The sequence below is a fragment of the Candoia aspera genome, chromosome 6 (genome assembly GCF_035149785.1).
Source record: "Candoia aspera isolate rCanAsp1 chromosome 6, rCanAsp1.hap2, whole genome shotgun sequence".
NCBI classification, from domain to species: domain Eukaryota; kingdom Metazoa; phylum Chordata; class Lepidosauria; order Squamata; family Boidae; genus Candoia; species Candoia aspera.
The window spans coordinates 76,282,456-76,297,303 of record NC_086158.1 but is presented as its reverse complement, the minus strand read 5'-3'; the positions used below and the strand labels follow the sequence as shown (position 1 = coordinate 76,297,303).

General features: G+C 40.0%; 1 protein-coding gene across 1 annotated transcript in view; it reads left to right on the top strand.

The window, feature by feature from the left end:
• The window catches only part of A1CF (APOBEC1 complementation factor), an 81,275-nt gene that overhangs the window by 44,387 nt on the left and 22,040 nt on the right, over positions 1–14,848 (top strand). The window lies entirely within an intron of this gene.

Genomic DNA, 14,848 nt, shown 5'->3' with positions numbered 1-14,848 from the left:
ATCCTTTTTTGTATACACTTTTCCCTAATTTGTGCATATTTGTTCACAGATGTCCTTAATTTATACATTTTATTGCAATTTTAAACAGATCTATACTGCAAGATTTGGAGAGGATACAAACTAAAGAATAAGAAGTTCTGATCTGCATATTATTCTAAAATTACTACATTAGTTTATTTAAATGCAACCTGAATCAAATCCTTCACCACTCCAACTTCAGCCGTATTTCATATCTAGCACTAAATTTGCATCTCCTTCTACTTCCATGGAAACCATTTATCCTACTGTTCATCTGCATATAAACTAGGTTTTCTTTCCTGACACTTGAAACCATGCCACCCAGCATTTCACAGATGAAAATAGGAACTCTTTAATTTATTAATAATGTACTCATCCTGGATCAAGGATCACAAACGGTGCCATGCTCTGTCCTCCCTCCATTATTATATACTGCTAAAGAGATTCTGCCCGCTTTATGCTGAATTCATTTGCTCTACAATAGTCTATTCCACTTTAGCTTTTAAAGCACATTTGCTAGTAAACTGTTTCCTTTATAAACATAAAAAAGAGAAAGGAAATATACTTTTTAGAAGGCTTAATACTGTATTTAATTTAGATCTCATTGTATTTGTTAGAGCAGAGCTGCCACTCAAAAAGATTTGAATTTCCAATAGAATCTTAATACACAAACAAAGAGTGCTTATATAGAAAATGCTTTATCTGATACAGGCATCCATACTGTTCTTGCAAATTTGATTTAGGTTAGAACAGGGTCTGTTGACAAAAGATGGTCCAGATATAGCAACATGTTCTCACTGGAAAAATGCATAGTACTTTCTGATGTAGGTAGGAAGGGAGAAGCTTTGGAGGCTGGGACTATGACTCTTTCTGGTCTGTCAGAGTGGCCTTTGGCAGGGTTCCAATTCTGTGTGAATGCAGTTTTGCACCCCTAGTTCACATGAATAAAATATTTTCCTTGGTCTCCAACCTTCAGCCTTACCAAGACCCTAGATTTTTTATTTCATAGATTGGTATAGCTATAATTGGACCATGAGCCAATCACAAAGCTCTCTACCTTGGAAACCTCATGGAAAAACACATATAGTGGTAGCATTTAAACATTACAGTCCATAGGGATGAAAAGGTGGTTCCCATATTAATGTATAGTGCTAATAATGTTTAGAGGGACGTGGTGGTGGTGCGGGTTAAACCGCTGAGCTGCTGAGCTTGCTGATTGGAAGGTCAGCGGTTCGAATCCGCATGACGGGGTGAGCTCCCGTTGCTAGTCCCAGCTCCTGCCAACCTAGCAGTTCAAAAACATGCAAATGTGAGTAGATTAATAGGTACCACTTTGGCAGGCAGGTAACAGTGTTCCATGTAGTCATGCCGGCCACATGACCACGGAAGTGTCTACGGACAAACGCCGGCTCTTCGACTTTGAAACAGAGATGAGCACCGCCCCCTAGAGTCAGACATGACTGGACTTCATGTCAAGGGAAACCTTTACCTTTACTAATAATGTTTATGGTGCATAAACATGCGGGAGAACTCTAGTTCAATTAAGCTTTCATGTGGTGTTTCAAGAGAAGAGCCAGTTGCACAAAGGACTCCATACAGTGATAGTCTTCCCATGAAATATCAGGCCTACAGATGTTCATGAGATCATTTAACTACAAAAGGGTTTGGTATGATACATGGCTCAACCAGGTGAGGGCAAGAAACTGATAGGAAATATGTTTTTATCCTGAAGTTGACAGAGTGGTCAGAGATATATCCTTCAGAAACCTGATGAAATCTGAGGGAAGTGCTGCTTGTCAAATTAGCCCAATCAAAGAACTCCCAAGGAGAGAACAACACCCCTACCAACACAAGCAGGGCAAGCCACAGTATATAAACTGAGAGCAAGGCCCACTCCCTCTTTGCACTGAAGCTGTTGCCTAGTCTGGCAATGAAACGTCTGCAAGAAAACAACAAGGCTCAGAGAGCACCAAGGACTCCACAGTTCAACCCTGAGCTACAAATATTCACTTCGATTGGTAAATTGCTTTTCTTGTTTGCTTTTCATGAACAACCAAACAAGTCCTAACTGTGAGGTTTCATAAGCTTTTCCACAAAGTTTAAGGGTTCTTTCTAACTTGTCCATCCAACCTTTTTCTAGCTTAGACAATAGGCTGAGAATAGTTTAAAAATTAACTAAATCTATTAAGATAGTTAAAATAAATAAATACAAAAGTACTAGGCTAGTGCTGTCCAGCTTTGTTAGTCTACAAGTCTTGTACAATGAGGGCTGGATGATGGGAACAATAAGACAAGGCATCTGAAAAGCACTAGGCTAAGGAAGCTTCCAAAAGCTGGACCAGATATATACGGAAGTACAGTGGTGAGGTTGTATATCAAAATATACAATCTTACCACTCAAACCCCAAATGTCTCATTTAAAACTCAAACTGGTATTTGGATTGTGGAAGTGTACATTTTTCATCAAATAAGGATCCCAGAAAGGCTTGCCAACAATCAACAAGAAAACAGTCCCTGCCCAGGGTCCTTAAAGAGATGTGATACAAAAAGGAGAAAAAAAGAGTGTCAGGAAAGAAGGAAAAGGAAAATCAGGCCCAACCCAGTTCTTAGAAAGTTCAGCTAGAAATAGTTCAAAAAGCTGCCCGTCAAGTTGGATTTTACAGCAGAGCTGATATAAGAGCAACTTTTTTTTTAATCTAACTCCACTTCATCCTGTGGAAGCAGCTGCACATTATCTTGTGTGTTGTTTATGCATAGCTATGTAATAATCCTAACATTAATTTAGACTGAGAAATAGAACAACTGGAAGACAGATGAAACAAACAAAGAAATAATTAGGGACCAGTTAAAACTGGCCGATGTGGGAAGGAAAAGAAAAGAAATCCGTCCACCATCTATCACTGACGGGTGATAAGCATAAGTACATGTCTAGAGAAAGTACAGAAACAAGAGTGGAGGCAAGCAAATCCTTCAGGATGAACTGCCCAAGTCAACGGCCACTTATCACTCAGTGCTACTGCATACTGATTTGTATAAGAGGACTGCACCTCTTCTCAAATTAAACCTTTCCCAAGAGTTTATACAGTCTCTTTTTTACACTGGGAAAAAGTTCATGCCCCAGGAGAAAATCTTATTCCTAACGGTAAGGCCGCTCACCAATATCTGAATGCTTTAGCTCAGTTACACTCCAGCCCGAAAAAGGTTACTTTCTGAATTATTCCCACTTACTTCCATCCTGGATGCCAACATTTTCCCTGGAAATCATGACATTTTTGCTGGCAGGTGAGAATGAAATGAAGAAAACCTCACCTCTAAATAAAGGCAAGTTGCTGGGTGTGGTATTTGATCCTTTCTCGTTATTTTGATGAGATGAAAAGTGCTCCTTTTAGTCTTGCACAGCCTTCTGTAAACTATGCTTCATGTTACATCAAGACCATCAAGATGGTGGTCAGAAGTGTGTGATCAAAACTCTGCCCCTTCGTACATGAATCATGCATGTGACATATGTAAAAAGAGGGACAGATTTTGATTGCACAGTTGTAGATACCATCTTGACTATTTTTACCTCCCCTATGGACATCCCTGTTGTGCCTCCCAAATTGAAAAAATGGACATTGCATCTTTCGACGGTCCTACAAAAGCAAAAACAAAAAAGCTTCTCTGCATAAGGAAAATGTACACACTGGTGAGCAATAAGTTAGCCTAATATACTACACTGTCATAACAGGAAGTGTATTTTTCCTGCTGGGTACATTTAGAGAAGAATTTCTTCATTTGAGGTCTACAGTAAAGTAGGGCTATCCAGGAAGCCACTGTTGCAGTATCTGTAGACTGGCTGTCAAAGCCAAACAAAGATGCCTTTAAGGCTAGGAGATGCCTCTCCAGAACACTTAAGACCACTATCTCAGATACATCACTCAGGACTGTGGTGGTGCTGGCCAAGACCCTGGAGGTTGTAAGGATCTAGATGGGGAGGAACCAGCTTTGACTCAACCCTGGCAAGATGCAGTGGCTTTGGGTTTTTGGCCAGATCCAGGTGATATTTCATCTCTGACTCTGGATGAGGTGGCACTCCCCTGGACTTAGCTGGTGTGCAATTTGTGGGTCTTCCTAGTCCTGCTCCTTGAGGAGCAGGTAGCAGCTGTGGCTAGGGGGCCTTTATAGAGATTCGTCTGGTGAGCCAATTGCACCCCTCCTAGACGAGGAGGCCTGGCTCACAGTCATTCATGCCTTGGTCACTTCCTGTTTGGATTACTGCAGCTGCTCTGCATGGGGCTGCCCTTGAAGACCAGCCAGAAGCTACAACTGGTCCAAAATACAGTGACACGCACAGTGATGGATGCCCCTAAGTTTACCCATGTAACATCTCTGTTGCACAAGCTGCACTGGCTCCCAGTTTCCTTTCAAGTGCAATTTAAGGTGCTGGTTATTACCTTTAAAGCCCTACCTAGCACAGGACCAGGTTATCTGAAGGACTGTCTCTCCCTAAGAATATCTACCTGTCCCACCAGATCAGATAGGGTGGGCACCCTCCTAGTCCCTTCGCTTAAACATTGCCATCTTATGGGCTCTAGGAAGCATGCCTTTTCCGTGGCAGCCCCTACCCTATGCAACACCTTTCCCCCTGAATTTTGGCAGGCCCCCAACCTCCTAGCCTTCCGAAAAGCACTTAAGACCAGGCTTTTTCCCCAAGCGCTGGGACAGGGTGAGACTGATGGACTGCATGTGAAAGTTTACTTGGTGCCAGGTTTTAATGTATGTGGTTTTAATAGATAGATATATGTTTTAATTGTATATTGATGGTGTTTTTAACTGTTGGTTGGGAGCCGCCCAGAGTTTGATATAAGATGGACAGCTATATAAAGGTTTCAAATAAATAAAAATAAAAAAAGGCTGCTGATGGTATGGCCTATCTCTATAGGCAGATTTTTTAATACCTAATACACATGAATACCACTGAAAACTTTCTCTGGATGTGACCACTCCTGGTGGCAAACTTCACTTGGGTCTTATTTCAGCATATTTTAAAAATATCCTCATGTAAAGACCATCTGAAAGGCACACACAGGGGATAAAGGGGGACAAGGGTGGTCATAAACAATAGAGAGGCAGCAGACAGAAGCTTGCACCACCTGTTTTGTGATGATGTTTCTGCTCTTAATAGATAAAGAGCTTTTTATGTGGAATCAGCCCATTGATTTATCTTGTCCATCACTGGCTATGCTCACTGGCAGCAGCTCTTTAAAAGAAGAGTTCTTTGCTAGCCTGTTACTCAAGGTACATTAATTGGAAAAGTTCCATATTGATCCTGGTCCTTTCTTGGCTCAATGAATGAGCAGTAAGTTATGGTTGCCTCAAAAAGGCACAAGTGTGATGTGCAGCCAGATATCGCTGATGTATCCTCATCTTCTAACTGTAATCTTCCATGCAAGGTTCCAGACAGTCCAGAATGTTCATTTATTTTTTTATATTACTATATTTTCTTTCTGGGAAACAATTAAAAAAAACTTGAGTACAACTTAGAATTAGTAATAAAGTAACAACTGATCCTTTAATACATGAGGAAGACTCCTTGGAGCTGAGCTCAGCTCCTGATGATGGTATGGACATGTTTATGCAGGCCAATGGTGGTTTGGGATTTCCTGGTGCTCTCCAAGTACTAACCAGATCTATTCCTGCTTAGCCTTCAAGAGCAACAGCTAGCATAACATATTCCAAAAAAATCCCTTAAAAGGCTGACTTACTGTAAATTCTCTTTCCTAAAAGCAAAATTCACTTTTGCTATCTCCAAACTACTTTCAGATGCAGCCACTTTTCATAGGTCTCAGCAGATTTCTCAAACTTGGCTATTTTTTGGTGAAGGCAAGCCTTCTCATGGATCAGGGTGTTTTGGGCCCAAAATATTTACCAGTTTTTCCCAAAAATAGTGGTAGTTGTTTGTATGAATGCAGGAGCAACAAAGGTGACAGATTTAAAAGCTTTGCCTGTGATCCCATGGTATAAATGATGTTGCATAGCTGGATTTCTGTAATGGCGAACACACGAGGCAGTCAGTAAGCAAGGTCTACCTGTATAAATCAGCAAGTTATCCAGTAGGATCCTCTTCCAGGCCAAATGAAATTTAACAATTTTTATTAGAGGAGTACAGCCCCATTGGAGAGAAATGAACCTTTTATCAGAGATTAAAGATCACCAGTCCAGTCTCCACCTTGGATAAACCAGCCTCCAGCCACAAGGTGATGTCAGAAAGGCACTTGGAGATCTGAAGCATGTCCTTGAGAATTTGGATTGCACTCTTTCCAAAGGGGAATAGTTGGGGCATGGACCTAAGTGGGCTCCATATATAAGTTGAGCCAACCACTTAGTCTCAAGTAGTGTTAGCCCTGTGAGGTAGTCCAGACAAGAAGCACAAACAAGAATGCTAGCTCTATCTTTAGTGTAAGGTTATGTAAATGGAAACTTGCAAGACTGAAAGTCTTTCTCCCCATTTTTCCTTTTACTCTCTAGAAAACTAGGGAGGATCCCTTCTGAAATACTTCCCACACCCTCCCTTCTTCTGTGGGCTGAGTTATCTTTTATACGCTGCTTGTCCAGTCTGTGGCTCTCCCTCCTGTCTCCCAGGGTCATTCCCACATACCATTACAAGTAGTTTGATGGCACCAAGCACACAAAAGCAAAGCAAAGAACTTTAAAATACCTGCTGAACTTCTCTAAGCAATTGCACTTTATTTTCTACTTATCTCACTATCTCTAGCTATTTGATGTTGCTCTGGATGTTCCAGTTACTTAGGATGTTGGGCAAACATTACAATTTTTGTCTTCTGATAATTAGTCAGTTATGATCACTGCAGTACTGAGCAAGGGATCTTCACTTTTCTCCTGAGGCCAACAGCTTCATCTGCTTTAGGGACAATTGATAAACTTTTTCCAGCTATTTGAGATCATTGAAGGTCCAAACCATGCATATAAAAGTTGAAAAACAAAAGACTTAATCAACAGCCCTGCCTAACTCTTTCCTGAGTTGGTACTATTTGTAAGTCCTCCCATTGGGTTGCATCTTACTTGGAACATGTTTGCATGCATCTTATATATAGGCAGGAGCAGGTGTTTACCTATATGAGGAACCCTAGAGCATTTCACACAAGAGTTCTCTGGAGCTTCAGTGAAAGCCATGTTTCAGATGGATTGGATAAGTACTATCCATAGCGTTAGTTAGGGACTACTACAATTTTCAGCCATATGTAATAAAGCTGTGCGGGCCAAGGTAGAACGGCCAGCTCTGAAGACTTCCTGTATCTCAGCCAGAAAGCTCTTCTGCTCCAGCCAATCCTAGAGTTTCCAACACAGATGCTAAATCTCATTTGCTTATTATACCCAAGGGGTTTATGAGGCAGTAATTAGCAGAATCCACCTTACTGCCTTTGGAAAACAGGGATAACTAACTGCTAATCCCCAATTGTTGGGATGTGAGTCGTTTTATTGATGGAATCTAAAAGCAAAGCCAATCTTTGCCTTAATTAGCATGGCTGAAAGGTAAGAACCTACAGGGACTTTGCCAACTAACTTATCAGGTTTTGGATCTTAGCAAGTAAAACATCCTGGCATTCAGGTAAGTGACCCTTAAATATATTTGTGGCCATCATAGGCTCATCTAGGCTTTGTTTGTTTATTTATTGCCCAATACCAGTCCTAAAAAAGAAATACAGCTAGTATGGTGAATAAAAAGGATAAAATTATATGAAAATCCTGAAACAACTCATAGTGAGAAGGAGATACCTGGCAGTTTCAAAAGGCTATTGTGATGGATAGGCACTGGGCAACCTTCTTAGGGATTCCTCACAATGGTCACATCAAAGAAGAGCAGGAACCTCATAATTTCAGGAGCAATTAAAAATGCTTACAATTGGGACAAGGAGCTTCGAATGCTGTTGGCTATGTAATGGGCATTTTAATAGCACATGTGGTGCAGATTCAACTTCTGTATCTGAGCACAGGCAAGTGCCGCTTTCATATGGGTGGTTGGTGTATCTGCCGGTTGTCTCCTAGTGGGTAATGCCCCAATTAATGCCAGGGTAAACAGTCTTCTGTGGACAGCATAAAAGGTAATGAAATATATATATATAGGGACCATCCAAAGAGGGGACTCAATAGCACTGCAGAAAAGATGGAGATCTGTCAATTTGAACATCTAAGTCTCAACTCAAAAAATTCAATTCAGCCAGAGCTTCACGGGTGTCCACACAGAGTTGGTCATGTTTATGTGCATTGCACCATTGCACTGTCATGGCCACCAACTTGACATTTTTTTACCATATCCTGAGGACACCTGTGCAGAGTTTTACTGTATCAAGTCCAAAGACAGAAAGACATTCATATACCAGATCATTATTATTTGTTTTCTTATGGTAGATATGAACCTGTGTAGTGATATGAGATGGACCAAGGAGGTTCCCCAAAGACTTGCTTCAGCTAGAATTAAATTTGGCAGAGCCTTAATTGAGAACCAGTGCAGACGCAGCCTAATTCTAACCATATTAAAGTATTAGACATTGAGTGAGGGATGCATGTTATTGTTTTTAGGTTTTTTGATTGAATAGTTTCTAAGCTTGAGTTCTCCTTATAGATACATGGATGAGCGTCCTATAGCATTGTATCTGAAACTTTGGCTTTACAACTGGGGAGGTATGAAATGATTGGAAATGGGACTTGTGTATTGCAGCAGGCAGACTTGCTATGAGAAGTCAACCCTGGGAGTCCATAGGTAATATGCCAGAACAGGGCTGAGTCCTGGGCCATAACTAATTCATTGATGATGTGTTTATCTCTCTTTTTAAACATCAGAAGAGATTTATGTTCTTTTCATTTTCAGATGTTCAGGAGGAATGGCAACAGATTGGCCTTAAAAGCTTTGCAGGAGCGAATAAGTGCTTTTATTTTAAGCAACCACAGAGTTCTGGTGGTAGCAGCTTTTTGATTTAAATCTATGCAGATACACCTGTCTGGTATTTTCATTGTTATTAATTAGGCACTCCTACGACCTCCAGATCATCTTACTGTAATGGTCCATGACTGAATTTCCTAGCTCAGACTGAAAAATAATTCCAAAACTGTTAGGGGTTCAGATAAATTGAACAGATAATAACATCTCTGGATACCCACTCTGGAGTATCCTGCACAGCTCCAGCTGCCACCCCAATATCAAGCTGAAACACCATTTTGACACATAAGGGCTCCTTAGGAGAGGTGAAGAGAGATTATTCTTGTCTTGACTTATGCCTACTTCTAGTCAACTAGGGTGAATTACTGAATTGCCAAATACCTGCAAATAATCAATGACTGGCATTTGAGAGCCTGACCCACAAGTAAATCCCATAGGACAGTCACCTTGGGCTGCTCCAGCGTAGAAGAATGTGCAGGTAAAAAGGTTTCATCATTAGGAGACAGGGAACAGCTACGAAGTTGCAGAAACACAATCTCATCCTTTGGCCCAGTTCAAATCATCTGCTGCTAAGCAGATGGCTAGTCTATTATCAGTATAGTTTTCCAGGTCATGCCACATTTGCTTAATCTGCAACCATAAACACTGTGGGGAAGTGTGTGTGTTTGTGTGTGTAACATTTGGACTTAATTAGGCCCACCACAGCCCAGTGAGCATGTGAGGGATACATTAATAATTTCTACTTGGAAAAAACCAATCCAGCCCACCACTTACTCTGTCATCTTTCTTGCTAAGCATAGTACTCAGTTTTGAATGGTATCCATCAAAATCTGTTGATTGTCCATGTTTCCAGTAGAAACAAAATATTATGGTTTATTAAATAGCTAATAAAGGAAATGTCTGATTGATCTATCAATTTGTTTTATACCACCCCAATAACCTCAACTCTGGAAGCTGTTTTCAGTTGCCCAGCCAACAAGATTCCATGAATTGAAAGAGAAAATACATTGGGACTCTAAATTTCACTCTAGATCAGTGTTTCTCAACCTTGGCAACATAAAGATGTGTGGATTTCAACTCCCAGAATTCCCCAGCCAGCATGGCTGGCTGGGGAATTCTGGGAGTTGAAGTCCACACATCTTAAAGTTGCTAAGGTTGAGAAAACTGCTCTAGATAATGTTTTGCCAGTTGCTGGGAACAGAATTCAAGCCCTGAGCTGTTCTGATGACCAAATGCACAGGAAAGCAAGGAGCGTTCTGAGGGAGACATTCAGTGTGAGAAATCTCTAGCAAAGAGAGCCAGTTCAGGTACTCAGTGGCTGAGAGAATGTACAGATAGTCACTCTGCAGAAAAGCAGAGTTCCTGTACAGGTTGTTCCCAATGAAAACAAAAGCCCAGGATTTTCAGCTTTGGATGGACACTGAGGAATCACCAAAGCAGCAGAGTGACTCCCACTTCTGCTACTATCTCTGTTCTTTATAAAGTGAAGAGGCATCCACAGGGTATCTGTAGTGTGATCAGTGCAATCCAAGCTGTGCCCCTTTTGTACATGCATGTGACATAATGCAGCAATTTTACTTAATACTCCCTAACTGAAGAAAATAGGACAAAGAATATTCCAACCCTCAGTACCTGAATATTTATAGCTTTGCATCTTGCATTAATTCCAAATTCTACAGAGATCCAAGCTGTACTTTTATCTCCCCAGGGGGAGGAAAATATATCATGAAAAGTAGGTTTTCGCAGCCTCCCTAATGAGGTATCTTTATTTATAATAGATATGTTGTTCTCTATCAAATAGAGAGACTTCGGCCATGTCTACTAATTTTCTGTTGGACAATCTCCAATCTGATTGGGGACTTTAAAAAAGCAGAAAAATGGGGAGAAAAACAAACAAGGACCAACTGTTTCCAATGGGCAGAATTAAATTCATTTGTTTATTTTAAACTTTTGTATAGCCACCCATTTTAAAGCCAAACTCTGGGTGGCTTCCAACCCAAATGTTCCTGCCTCCATAGCTAGAAACTAGGAAGTTTTTATTTAATTTATTTTGGCTGTATTTTTTTCTGGAGAGGATTTGGTACTTTAGGGATTTTCTGCCTAAAGTACTCTGATAAGTTGACTGGTTTGGAAACAGTTGATTAGTTGGCTCTAGATATCCTGGCCTTTCTTTAGGAATCAAGGTGGCTTCCATGAGTTCTTCTTTCCTTTTTTCCATATGAAAAAGGTCAGGTAAGAGAGAACAACAGGCCTCAAAGTCACTAAGTGAGCTGCCATGTCTGTAGTTAACTTGAACGTGCATCTTCTTCTTGGTCCTAGTTCAACACCTTTACCACAACCCCACACTGGCTTATTGGGAAGAGCTGTTTGCTGTTCTAACTCAGGTAGAAATCTTGTTCTCAGAGGAGAGGCTCCCTAGATTTTGGTCCTCACCTGAAATAATTGATGTGGAGTGGCCATAAATCCATACAATTTAGCATGAAATTTCCTGGAGATGCCTACAAGATGACTGGTGCTAAAGTGTTTCCTGCCTTTTTTCTCTTCCAACTGCATGGAGAGCTTCAGGTGTTGGGGAGAAATGTCTGTGAAAGCATCAGGAATGGAGATGTATGGCTATGCCAGGAAAGTCAAGATAGCAGCAGTACTGCCAAACTGGCATTTGGCAATCTCACTGGGATTTGCTGGGAGAGGTCTTAAGACTCCACTCAGCAGAAGGAGCAGCCAGTTTACCATATTTTGAAATGGGAGAAAAGCCATACACTTGCATTCTCCCCTTTTAGTATAAAGTTGTCTGGGAGCAGTCTAAAAGCAATACTAAACTGGAGCCATATTCATGCATAGTCTCGTTTTAGTTTAATAAGTCTTGCACTAAAAGCTTTTCCAATAGACTATTTTAACATTATCTTCTATGTAAGTGCATTTAGAGTTTAGAAAATAAATGGGAAAGCTCAAGATGTGTGACTTTGCTTTGCTAATAATTTGTTTTGTCAGTTCTTATATTCTGCCTCATTTAACACTGTTGATCTTCCATAGTAATGCATTTAACTTTTTTAAAAACCATATTGTTCACAGTCCATTGCTATGGCTTCCATTTCCTTTAGTCAGAGTCAGTATAAAATACTGTGTATGAGTCAAAAAGTCCCAAATTCAAATGTAACTGAAGCTAGAAACTTTAGTAAGTCTCTCTGTTTTACCTAACCAGTGCAATATAGGGAATAATAATAAGATTAATACTAATAATATAAACGAGAATAGCCTAGTATGTCTAAAGGTTGTATTAGTTGTTGCAAATATATTTACTACAGAATTATAGGTGCCATTGAGCATCGTGGATTTCAGAAAAAAATTACAGTTGATTGTATCATTGCATAATGTATGTGATGTGTTTTGGACATTCAGATATGACCGGTAAGAGCAACTCTGCACATCTTGTGGGGTTAATTGATATTTTACTGATAGAGCTCTGGCATCTGTGCAGAGAGTTTAGGGATTTGGTTAAAGGAGCAGAAACTCTAAAAATAAATATTGCACTGATGCTTCTGGGTTACATTTTACTGCAAATTAAGTGGTGCCTATGGCTGTGTTGGCACCAGTGTTTCTCCAGGAATATGCCTTGGGAACAAATGGCAATGTGGAATCAGCTGGAAGTGTTCTTCTGAAGCGAGGTCCAGGATAGGCAGTTTAAAGAATTTCATTTCACTGTTATTTTTCAGATCTTGTTATTCCAAGTTGTAGATCTTGTAATGTAGCACTAATTATAGAGCCTTGTGCATTTCACAGGAAACAAAGTTTAAAAAATGGAACTTGCAGAAAATATAACTTTTTGAGAAATTCAACATCTGCATGATCAAAAACTGAGAGTTTTAATCCAACACATCGGAATGATATTAGGCTGAGGAATATTGCAGTATTCCAGTTCATTATTTCACAATGTCCCATTGTATCATCATCATTATCATCACTGTTGTTATTATTGAATTTAACTTTCCCATTATTTTTTGTGCTCTTAATTTCTTTCTGAGAAATTGAAGAAACCAGATAACAACAGATGACTATAGACCTCACACATATACACACACTCACAGAGCCCACCCAAAGCCAACAAGACGTTTCAGCAGATTCTCAGATTAATTTTCTGGTGGCTTGCTTGCTTATATTTGTTTGTTTGTTTTTCAGATTTAGTCATCTTACTCAAAGAGCAGCATTTGCTGACAGCTAGAGCAAAAAAGCAACAATTATCACATTCATCAAACTTTGGGTTCTTACAATATGCCAGTGATTTTCAGGAAATTTCATGGATAAGACATGGAGAAATGGCTTGCCTCATACTTTGTTTTTCTTGTTTAGTGAGGACTAGCCTTTTTGTGATTTGGGGAGTTGATCCTGAAGTGGCAAATGCCTTTTCGGTTAGTTAATCCTAGAAATGGGGTGGATAGGATGATGCCCAACATATCTCTTGGTCACCTTAAATGGCCTGCATATATGGCCATGCTCATTGAGAGTGATAAACATTTCAACACTTTGGGTGAGCAGAACATCCTGCATTAGGACTTCCTTTAGCTTTTTTAAAACTCAGGTAAGACTATTCATTAATTTCCCACACATGCATCATAACAAGATGGTGTTGCAACAGTATCCTATAGAAAACGGGGGGGTAACTAATCAGAAGTGCCAACTCTTGATATAGCCCTATTGTTTCCATGGACAGGCCAGTTCTGTTCCTCTGAATTGATCAGCCACAAAATAATTGGAAAAGACAGTTTTGGACTATTGTTAGCTAATGCTGGTAAATATTACCCTCCCTTGCTTCTCCTGGGCTTCTGTACATGCAGGAAGAGCTGGGGGGGGAAAGAGGAAAGAACAGATCTATAAATAGTCATCATAGCCTGAATCAAACTTGGATATATTTTATAGTGGATTCAAAAGAGTTGGAGACTCTAAGGCTGATAATCTGGAATAGCCTTGGTCTACTGCTTTTTTAGGAATGACTTTGACTTTCCATGGAAGACTAGCGACATCTTCTGGCCAATTGGACTCAGTGTAGTTTTGCTTATTGAAATACCTGTCATTTTCAGATCAGGAAGGTACTTGGCACTTTTCTCCATTTTTTCCACTTAGTTTTTACTGAGATTCTGCTAATGTTATTTTCCATTATGCTATATCCTGTGGAGCGGTGGGAGGTTGTTACACTGTTATCTTTGCAGGTTTGTAGCATCTGTGAAGATGATAAAAACACTGTTGTGTATGCTGGTGTGTGCATGGGTTACAGTTTTAAAGAATAAGAAATATTTCCATGGGGATTTTTTTAAAAAAATAAAATGTAATAGAACCTAAGTAAATGAAGCAAAATTACAAGAGAATTTCAACCAAACATCTAAATCAGTGTTTTTCAACCTTGGCAACTTTAAGATGTGTGGACTTCAACTTCCAGAATTCCCCAGCCAGCCACACATTTTAAAGTTGTCAAGGATGAAACACTGATTTAAATGGTACAAGCCCTAGAAAAATTTCCAGGAAGTGACAGATTCTCCACTGTTACAGCTGTTTGTTAATTAAGGGCTTGTTGATAACCTATCAAAATTGTTAGAGCAATCAATTCTTGTATCTTGTGCCTGAAGGAGCAAAAAACCTCCTTAACAGTAAGAGAAATTTGAAGTGCAAACCAATTTCTCAGAAAAACAATGGGCTCCCCTTTCTTGGATGCATTCCAGCAGAACCTGAGATCTTGACAGCCATCTAAACAGAATGCTTTAATTTGGATTTCTGCACTGATTAGCCCATTAGATTCAGTGGCCTAGAGGTCCCTTTCCAACTGAGTAAGTCTACAATCTTTTGTATTCTATGACTTATTCTTCCCCATCCTGGCTTCTCAGGGTGATTGGAAATTTTGAC